Source organism: Ictidomys tridecemlineatus, chromosome 8 (genome assembly GCF_052094955.1).
Source record: "Ictidomys tridecemlineatus isolate mIctTri1 chromosome 8, mIctTri1.hap1, whole genome shotgun sequence".
Classification (NCBI taxonomy): Eukaryota; Metazoa; Chordata; class Mammalia; order Rodentia; family Sciuridae; genus Ictidomys; species Ictidomys tridecemlineatus.
This window is the reverse complement of record NC_135484.1, coordinates 90,740,957-90,752,711: the sequence shown is the minus strand read 5'-3', so window position 1 is coordinate 90,752,711 and position 11,755 is coordinate 90,740,957. Positions and strand designations below refer to the sequence as shown.

The window sequence follows — 11,755 nt, the reverse complement described above, 5'->3', positions numbered from 1 at the left end:
GACTGAAAGACCCAACCAGAATAACTGTAAAAGTGGAAAGATTTATTTGAGGACTCACAGTTTCAGAGGTCTTAGTCCATAGAAGGCCAGCTCCATTCCTCAGGTATTGAGGTAAGGCAAAATATTATGGTGGAAGGGTGTACCAAAGTAAGGCAGCTCACATGGTGATCAAGAATCAGAGAGAGAGAGACTTAGCTTGCCAGACACAAATATGTACCCAAAGCCACACTCCAATTCTTATCTCCCCTAGCCACACTCTAGCACTTCAGTAACCACTAAATTAATCCCAATCATGGGATTAAATCACTGATTGGGTTAAGATTCTTACAACCCATTCATTTCCCCTCTAAACCTTCTTTCATTGTCTCACACATGAGCTTTTGGGGCATACCTCACAGCCAAACCATAACAATTCATAATTTAAAGAATTACCATGATTTTAATTACAAGCTACTTTTGTATTCATTTGGATGAAGCTATTCTGTGGCAACAACAACAACAACAAAATTCTTGAAATATCAATGCCTTTATAAATAAATTTCTGACTTTACTGAAGTACCTAATAGCACATGAATGAATAAAGGCAATGTGGTAGATATACACAAAGAAATTCTATTTAGCCATAAGAAAACAATATTTGGCCACTTTTGAAAACATATAGAAACCCGGATAACATTATTTAACTGAAAAAAAACAAACAGAAACAAACAAACAAACAATGTGATTTACATATATTTGCAATCTATAAAAGTTAATTCTGCAGATATAGAGAGTAAATCGTGGTACTAGATTGTGGAGAGGTATCAGGGAGGAGTTATGGAGATGTTGGACAAATGTTAAAATTGTTCAGTTAGATATGATATATAAGTTTAAGATGTCATTTGTACAAGACGATGACTATAGTAAATAATAGCATATTTCATTTTTCAAAAATCTAAGACTATAGAATTCGTGTTCTCATCACAAAATGATAAATATGTGAGTTGAGAAGTTAACTAGCTCAATTTAGCCATTCCAGAATGTATAGACATTTTAAAACATTATGTGAATGATAAAAATATTCAATTTGGGCTGGCTGCAGTATCACATTCCTGAAATCCAGCAGCTTGGAAGGTTGAGGCAGGAGGATTGGAGATTTCAAAACCTTAGCAAATTGGCAAGATCCTGTCTCAAAATTAAAAGTTAAAGAAAGGATGGGGATGTGACTCAGTGTTTAAGCACCCCTGGGATCAATTCCTGATACCAAAACAAGCAAGCAAGCAAACAACCAAACAAAAATTTTTAAAAAATGTTAACTTTATCTTTGCATCTAAAAATTAGAAATAAAGATTAAAATGTTGTACTTTTCATTTTTTATATGTTTTACTTTGGATTCCAAGTGTTATAATTTAGATACAAGGTGTTCTCTAAGAACTCATGTATAAGATAATGCAGGAAATTTTAGAGGTAAAATGAATGAGTTATGAGAGTCTTAACCTAAGCGATGCATTAATCCCTTAAAAAGTATAACTGTAGGCAGGTAGGGTGTGGCTGGAGGAGCTAGGTTACTGGAAGTGTATCTTTGGAGTTTATATTTTGTCCTGGTGAGAGCTAACTCTCTGCTTCCTGGTGTGATGTCCTGAGCCACTTTCCACTGCCATACCCTATCAACATGTTTTGCCCCATCTCCAGCCAGGGGTAATAGAGTCAGCTAGCTCTCTATGTACTGAGTCCTCTGAAATCATGAGCCCCAGAATAATTTTTTTTTTCCCCCTCCTCTAATTGTTCTTGTTAAGTCTTTTGGTCAGAGCATCGAAAAAGCTGACTAAAATACAAAGTTTAGCCAGGTCTTTCACATCTGTGCACAGAAGATAAGAGGGCTAGAAGGTTGTACATTAGCTCTGAAATGCTCCAGCCTTAAAGAGACATAATATGTCTTGTAAAAGAGGCTAAAATTACAGTGTGGTAAGTGACTGTATTACTATATTTTTGATAATAAAATAATGCATGTTACTTTATAAATACTAGAAGAAATAAGTAAAACTTAAAAAAATTAAACTTTAATACCAAATTTTTTACAAGTAATAAAGTTTAAATCAATTTTACCAGAATACTCTTCATTATAAGTAATAGCAACTATTTGCTTAAGCCTATAATATACACATATCTATAATATATCTATGAGTTATGTAATGTTAGACTTAGATATTATGTTAATTTCAAAACACAGAAAAACATAGAAGTATAGAAGGATTAAGAAATAATTGAAAGAAGTTTTAATGTCTTTCTTCATTACCATTAAAGCATAGAGAGATATTCTAAGGACTGTTATTTTTATAAATATCAAATGTGAAAAGGCAGAACGTTGGTGACAGTTTTTATTCACAAGGAAATAATTGATACTGATCAAGAAAAGGCAATATTCCTTGCTGTCTCACATGCCCAATTAAGAAAGGTATTAAACTAATTTATTATATTTACAACTCTACGACTAGAGGTAAAAGTAATCTTTTAATTCTATTTTTTAGTTGTAGTTAGTCACAATACCCTTATTTTATTTATTTATTTATTTTTATTTGGTGCTGAGGATTGAACACAGGGCCTCCCATGTGCTTGGTGAGCACTCTACTGCTGAGCCACAACCCCAGCCCCAGGTAGAAGTAATTTTTAAAAATGAGTCAAACATTCACTACATTTTGGGTCCATAAGTATAATTCAGAAACCTGAATGTAAACCAAAATCGTGGTGGAATAGCTATAATAGTGCTAGAGATTCAGGACAGACTCATCTTGTTTCTGGAATGAAAACAATGTTGCAGCATTTCTACTTTTCTCTGTTATTTCAAGCCTTAGATAAGGCTCTCAGTGTATAAGAATGAAGGCTGTAATTCCAAAAGACCCACCTTGAAGCTTAAAGAAACTTTACATCCATTCACTTCTACATTCAGTTGCTTCCAGAAAATAGCAACAGGTTTCTTTTTCATTTTCTACTTATCTCCAAAGGATTCACAACTTGAGATTCTAACCCAGAACCATATATATCAGTCATCATTCTGTTAATCTTAACAAATACCTGAGATAAATAAACTGAAAAAGAGAGAATGTTTATTTTGGCTCCCAGTTTTGAAGGTTTCAGTCCATGATCAATTGGTCTTGTTACTTTGGGTCTGTGGAGAGCTAACCCATTGTGACAGGAAGCATGTACTGAAGCAAACTATTCAAACTATTACTTACTGCCATCATATTCAATACTATATTTAACATGTACCAGACTCTTTAACCACATCTTCTTCTAAACACCATGTTAGGGTCAGAGAGAAATAAAAAGACTGAATTCCCACTATCCCCTTCAAAGTCATGCCTCCAATGATCTAAAACCTTCTTCTAAGTCTCCTTCTTAACAGTTCACCACCTCCTGGTAGCACCAACCTGAGAACTAAGCCCTTAACATACACAGTCCTTTGGGAACAGTTAAGATCCAAACTACAGCAGCAATGACCATTCTGCAAAAAAAAGTATATAAAATTGTTAAAAAAAAAAAAAAACATGGCAGGCTTTGCTAAGTTAAGACAGTATCAAAGAAACACCATGTTAGGGTCAGTGGAAAACTGTATTAAACAGTAATATGTTCACAAAGTCTGCTTAGCAGATTTTTAATTATTTTTTTCTGATTCCCTTTGCATAGTTGCTTCTGTGAATGTTTTCTGTAGAAGAATATGGAGGGCCCAAAAAGTCTGTCAAGGAAAACTGCCCTACTTGTTCAGGTTTACAAACATTTATTTTTTGAAAGTCTAAATTTTTTATTCCACTTTAGCCTAATTGCTTTCCTCTCTTTTGATTCATAAAAAGTCCAGAGTCAATAATTACATTATTACATTATTATTGTTTTGAAACATATGCACTTATTCTTCTAAAACTACTTTTGAAAATAGACACCTCATTTCTAAATAAGGATAAATAAGTAAATAGTTTATGTCTCTCTGCATAAAGTTTTATGATTTTATTATATAGAAAGGAATAAATTTGAGATAGATTACATGATTACATTTTGAAATACAAAAATTAACTTTAATACTCATCTCAATAGGAGGGCTACTAACTTTCTCAGTCTTAATTCATGGTTGCTTATAATTTCAACTTGACTTTCCATTATAAAAAAAAAAATGCTGCTGTGAATATTTATTACCCCAAAGAAACTGAACACCACAAAATGGAAAATATGTAAATAGGTAACATTAAAGAAGCCAAACAAAGTACTCAAAGATTTCAGTGCCCATACACACTATAAGAAAAATATTCAAATTAATTTTTCCCCAGGAACCTAATAAAATATACTATTTAAAACATAAAATTATGGTGAAAAGAATGCACTCCCTGTTTATGGTCAAAACTGTCATTATGGAAAATGTAATGAGCCTTCAAGAATATATTAAGGAGAATGTAAATGCATCACTGTTCACAGAGTGACGTAATTAACCTGTTCAACAAGTAGACCATATATAAATTTTATGGCTTCCCTTTTATAAGAATCCATTTGTATGCACTCCCTATTAAGTTTATCAGAGAAAAAAGTTCCATCGTAAAACATTTCAAATTATCTATGAAGTTTATATAGATATTTTGAAAAGCATTGTTTATAAACCAACCATAGTATATAAATGAGTTCTATTGCTTGATTTTTATTTTTTTGGATTGGCTCCATGCAGACCATAAAATACCAAAGAGATCTTATTCCTTTTAATAAATTGTCTGAATTCCACATCAATGACTTAGAATTAAATTCAGACATCTGCTTTCTTAAAGTCAAACACAGGATATTATTGAAAACATCTTAAAATACTCTATTAAAAATAGATTATGCTTTTTGATCCTTTGCCACCATATCAGCTCAGCTGTAACTTGCTTGTAGGAAAAAAAATCTCAGAGAATATGTACCCTTATTAATATCATAAAAACCTTTTTAAAGGTCACATAAAGTAGTTAAATTAAGTGATGACCACAAAAGTTAATTCTCCCTGCCAATCATACTGTATTTTTCCAGTCCATTATTTTCTAACTCTTCTTAAACATGACTTCAGGTACTTTTGCCTCTCTGACCAAATGCCTAATAATTCCACTCCAGCATTCACTCCCAGTGCATTCTTACTATTCCCTAAGGACCTGAAGCAATAAGAAGAGAACTTACATGAATTACTGCCATCACATTCAATACTATATTCAACATGTACCAGACTCTTTAACCACATCTTCTTCCTGCAGTTCTGTTTCTCTAAGGAAACTGCACTAAATCTTGTCCTGTTAACAACTTGAAAAGTCATCATTCCAGCAATTTTGCAAACTCCTAGGAGCATCAACAACTTTTTTCTCTTTTCTGGATAATTTCTATGAGCATATAAATATTTTGTAATGTTATACACACAGATCTCAATTGTTCCTTTTGATACTGCCCAATTTTTCTCCTCCCCAGTTTCTAGCAACATTTCTCCCATGAGTATGGAGGAAATATAATTTTTCTCCTATTAATGAGTACCATTTTTAAATTTTTCTCCTATTAATGAGTACCATTTTTTAAACACCCAATCAGACTTGTGCTTCCTCTATGGTGTAAAGTGTTCCAAAAATATGATATCCATAATCCAATGGTCAAATCTGGAGTATTTATGGTGCTTTATTTTTCTTTACTGATTTACTTAACAGAAAAAGTTTTCACTGCTGTTGACAATATTTTATTCTTTAGAGTTACAGAGTAGCATTTTCTTCTAAATTTCCTCTTGCCTTTTTGTTTCTGAATCAATCAACAATTAAGCAATTTCCTCCTTTGTATCATATCTCATGATAATTTGATTCAATTATTTTCTTTATAAAATATTGCTAAAGCTGATTATTATTAAGATAAAAGTTGAACAAATTATGATCAACTTGCACTTTAGAATACAAACTTATGAAAAAAAGATGATAAACTACATAGTTATTATATTGAATTTTAAAACAACATGTATTTATGCTCAGCTATTTAGATCAAATAAAATAGATCAAAATTTTTCCCATGTTATAAAATATTATTTAATAAAATCTTCTGTTATGATTTAGTCTTATGCACTCAATATAATCTATAAGCTGTAATGTAACAGTGAAGAATGTCAACCTTTGTTTCATTCTGTGTGATTTTATCTTAGTTACCTTCCAAATGCTTTCCAGTTCTAAAAAAATGTGTTCAACATATCTTTCCCAAACTCTATTATTAACATCTTGGTGATAAATGTATTTCTTTGAGATGGAAAATACTTAGAATTTCTAGTTTACAAATTGGCATGGTGCAAGATTTTTTATATGTATTTCCTTACATAGCATTACAATTTATTTACATAATTAATATTATCCTTAAGAAAAAGATGAATTCTCCCTGGTAAAATTTCCCTGGTAGAATGTGTAGCCTGACTTTTTTCTTTATTGCTATTAGCATGGTGTATCTTTCTACTTAGCTTTACCTTTTGAACTTATAAAAACATAGTTTTATCACAAAAACTGGTTTCTTGTAAAAAACATAAGATGCACTTTATTTTTTTTAATTTACTCTGACAACTATGTTTTAAGGTTTGTATAATATGTAACTATATATATTATATGTTATAATACATATAATAATACATTCTTTATATGCGATATTTATATATTATACATATGATACTATATTATGTATGTGTATTATATATAATATATATATGTATGTATATATATATATATATATTAAGGTTTATATACCATTCACAGAAAATGTAATTACTGATAGCTAGATTAAAAACTTCCATATTATTAGATGTGTTTATTTGTTCTGTCATTCTTTTTCTATCCTTTCATATTATGTCTTCTTTGATTTAATTATAATTATTATTTTTTAGGTTCACTACATTTATTTTAAAAATCATAAAACAATGTTTTTACAAAAGAGCATTACATTCTGCACACTACTCTGAACAGATGCCAGAGACATGTGGACTATTGTAACTTTCCTCCCTGTCCCACCCCCCAAAATGTTTACAGTGGCCACAAAGCAAGGTGCTCACAATAATTACATGGGGGATTTTTTAAACCACCAACAATGAACAAAAAATAAAATTCACTCACTCTGTGGATGTTTCAAAATTTCAATATTAGTTTTTGCGTGCCCTCCCCCTCCTCATCCCTGTTTGTAAGGAACTAAAACATTACATCTGGTGAACACATCTGGTGTTCTGCACTACCCCTCAAATGCAGAACACCTATGAAGCAGAGGAATGTTGGCTTTTTAAACAGAAGCAGATTTAAAAAAAAATGCAGGACTTCTTCAGTTCTTCACTAGTCTTAGAAAAACTTTCCAGAATACTGCTTCACACTATAAAAACGAAAAAATATCTTGCATTAGAATCCTTCAACATCTGCATACTGCTTCACACTGTTCTGCAGCAAATATTGTGCATTCTGTATCTGGTCCTGTATTCCTGCAATAGCAATGATCCGATCTTTGGATCATCAATTTTGATTGAGGCTCTGGACTCATGACGAATTTGCTTAATCCCCTGACCACCTTTGCCAATAATAAATCCAGCCAAATCTTTGGGAATAGTTACTTGTGTTGTAATAATATGTACTAAGATCACCATATAAGCCACGACCTCCGAATAGCAATAATCATATCCAGAGCCACCCTGTGGTTCATAAACCATCTGCCATTCTGATGGGCTCCATGTATCTATTGCAGAGTCCCAAGTTTCATCAGCGCTGAAACCAACCATGCCATCGAAAGGATCTCCAGGTCTTCCTCTTCTGTTACAGGCCATTAAATCTCATCCTCTAGGTGGTGGTGGTGGAGGAAGTGGAAGATTCCGAGCTCTGCTCCCACCCTGGCCACCTCAACCAGAAGATAAGGGTGGGAGTCCTCCATGAGGGCTCATATCATCATAGTCTCTTCTAGAGGGAGGCATGGGATGCCCACCCCTACCAGGTGGCATTCTGTGGAAACCACCCCTTCCTCACATGGGAAATCCCACTGGATGGCCATGGCGGTCATCAAACATCATTGTAAAACCACCATAATCCTATGTTTCATCATAAAATTTAGGATCATAAGGCTGTGCACGTCCTTTGATGGGAGACTCAGATATAAGATCAAGGATGATCTTTATGCACTCTACCACCCTATCAAGCTTTCCTCCAATAAGAATGAGCAACCAATTAAAAAAATAAAATAAAAATTAATTAATTAATTAATTAAATAAATAAGAATGACTCTGTCAGTGGAATGAGGGCAGAATTCCTGGAAAAGCTTGATTGTTGTCTGAGTGTTCTCTTAAAGTTCTTTGATTTTAGCACCTTTGACCCCAATAATTCCTCCTACCAGACTCTGATGAATCAACAGTCTCAACTCCAAAGTCTCTTCCTTTATAGTAATGGTGATTTAAGCATTGCACAGCATCAGATTCCAGCTGGAGCTGGCTGTTTGCAGTGGGTGATGGCAACTTCAGGCCCTCTTCCAAGGTAGGGATGATTTTCTTCAGAATTTCTCCAATTGCTTCAATATCAGCACTGATACTCAATATGCGCTCGGGGCCACTGCTTTCTGGGACTGAAACACTGGTATTATAGTCTGTCTGGATAGCCTTAATATTCTTGCCTCCTTTCCCAATCACTGACCCAGAATTCTTGCCCTGAAGCAGAATTCGTAATTCAACCATCTCATCTGTTTCTAGATCTTTTAAATGCTTGCTCCTCTACCATATCTTCTGCAGGGCGCTTACCAAATTCACCGCTGGTTTTGGTGTTGGGGAAGGTTTTCTCTGGCTGTTCAGTTTCCATTTTCTTGTATTAAATGGATATACCAATCTTGCCAATCTGCCGTTCCCTCACGGCTGCGCTGCCTCAGAGGGTCACGGCTAGACAGAACAAGTGCAGACCTCCTCGCTTTTAATTATTTATATGATCCATTTTTATATTACATCTTCAGCATATCCATCTTATATCTGTATACATTTTAAACTTTTTTTTAGTTTTTGTCCCCAAATTTTCCAATATGCATTTACATTTAATCTAAATTCATCTTCATCTTAAAATAATAGCAATAAAGCTTGTCACATGCGCTACCATTGTCTTGTACAGGTGTATTTCAGTTCCTCCTTCCAGGCACTTAGGAAACTGCTGTCAGCAATCTTACTTATGTCATGTGACATAATCACCCAATACATTTGTTATTACTAGTAATTTACAAACAGTTGTGTGTTAGATTGAATATGAATAAGAAATTAAATATTATTTTACTTCTCCATTTTTCCCTTTTTATTGTAGATCTAAATGTCTTCTCTATATCATTTTTCTTCTCCCTGAAAAACTTATTTCTACTCTTTTAGGGCCTGAGAAAGTTTTGCTTGTTGCTGTCATTGTTGTTAAAGTCAAATTTCTAGTTTTATGGCTCTAGTGAATCTCTTCTAGGTAAAATAAATTAGATCTTGCACTGGAATCTAGATTTGTTTGTCTTTCACATTTTATTGAGGCATTCTTTGTTTTGTAATTTAAATTTACTGAGGCAATCAAAGGCAATTAATTTTAGTTTATTCAGGTTTTATTAATCATTATGATGGAAGTGACTACTTTTAAATTCTTTTCATATTGGATCTGAAAGTAGAAGTCACAATAGTATTTTAAATATTTCCTCTAACAATCTATTACTTTTTAAGAGGAGCTTTTGCTTATAAGAAGTATATTTCCCACTGAAATTATAATGTTCAGATAACTATCTTTGGACATTTACTTATTTTATTGAAAAATAAAAAACTTAACTGTTGGTAGCTTCCCATATTACTAAGTCTTCATTGTATGTTTCTTACTTACTTGTGGAGAATCTCCTATATTTATATTTATTCATGCTCTGATGAGTCTTAGCACATTTCTAGTTTATTCAAATTGTAGGTTAGTGAAATAATGAATTTTAAAGTGCTTGCATTCTGAAAAAATCTATGTGGCAATAGATTAGAAGCATAAAATAGAGTGAGGAGAATTGTGTCATGTTCCACTGGGAGATATATCTTTCCCTTCAGCAGCACATTAGAAATGCATGTTTTAGAAATGGAGGCAAACTACACTGTACTTTCCTCCCACAAGACACATTTTTCAGCCTTGAGCAGAATTTTATTCTGGGTAGATATTTTTGTGTGTGTGTTGGAAAAGCTCAAGAGTTTAATCTATTTAGTATTATTCTTTGTACTAGGAGAAGAAACTGGCACATTGAATTTAAATGGCATTGAACAAAATAAACCACTAACTTTCCAAAAATGTTTTACTTGGTTAAGAGATGTCATATTTCTCTGTGTAGTGCCAGTTTTTTAATTAAAATTTCAAAATAAGTTCAATGCATAACTAGATTATCTATAAAATCTGAAGGTTAAAAATACTAAATATGAAGTGTATTGCCAGATTGAAATTTTCAAAATAAATAAGTGCATTTTTCATTTTCAATTATAAAATATAAGTATTATATCTTTTTTTCACTTTTGAAATATTCAGTGATCTTTTAATTAGCAATATTAATGCACACTTTCTTTTCTTAATCAGGCAAGACAATATATGTGAAGAAGTATCTGAAAAAAATTCTCATTGATGAATTATGTGAATTTGTACAAAAAAATGATTTACCATGTGTTTTGCTCATTTTAGACCCTTGACAAGAAGAAAAATAGTTAGACATATTAAATTATATTAACTAATTTATTTATAATTTAATGCATTTAAGATGTTATATTTATTTGGATGAACTGCATTCTTCATTTATTTTCTATGTATTAAAACTTGCTTAGAGTATTTAAAATGCAACTTATTTAGGCAGGAATAATGATCTTAAATTATCAATACTAGACACTAGTCTTCAGCTTTTCCTTAATATTATGAAGAAATCTCAAATACAGAGCTACTGTGAAACCACCATAACACTCCAGATATCAAGAAGAGAGAAGCTATACATCAGGAGAGAATTGCCAACCAGTAGCTCCCATGGAAGTCATTACGACACCCCAAATTGGTGCACACATTTATCTCCAAAGAACTGAATCTGAAAATACATAAGTAACTCAAATGAACTTCCTCAACATACTATTAATATTTGTGTCCCTGGGACTGAAGCACTACATGAAGCTTGGAAGGGTTTAAAGAATTTAGTGTTGAAATAAGAGTTCCTTGAGGTGTCCTATTCCCCAAAGTAAAAAGAATGCTTTGGCATTCAGGACTCCAAAAATACCATGATAAAAATAAAAGTGATTATTGAAATGATGAAACTTTAAATTATTCTAAATGATTATTTTAGAAATACAGAAGAATTTCTTTCCTCATTAAAATTTACCACTGCAGGAAAATTATTGTTTTAAATTATATTTGATAATTATTATTATTTTTTTTGGTGGTGCTGGGGATTGAACACATGGCCTTGTGCATGTGAGGCAAGCACTCTACCAACTGAGCTATATCCCCACCCCTTGACTATCATTTTTATTTAGTTAATTTTATGTGTATATTTCTATTCTTATTATTGCAAAAATAAACTAGTAAATTTCAGTACATTTCTGAAAAAAATACTCAAAAGTGAAGCTATTGTTATATCTCTTAGAAAAGATAGTATCAAATCTATAGTGGAATTAATTATTTGAGAGGATTACAAGGGAACAATTACTGATGCAAGAATTTTGATTCTTAAATTATAATGATGATTTTCCTTTTATAAAATTAGGTTGCCAGATAAGAAGTAAGCTTGAAACCAG

At 32.4% G+C, this 11,755-nt stretch overlaps 1 pseudogene; it reads right to left on the bottom strand.

Moving 5' to 3' along the window:
• Positions 1 to 7,371: 7,371 nt before the first annotated feature.
• Positions 7,372 to 8,822, bottom strand: LOC101954899 (heterogeneous nuclear ribonucleoprotein K-like; annotated as a pseudogene).
• Between the last annotated feature and the right edge of the window lie 2,933 nt (positions 8,823 to 11,755).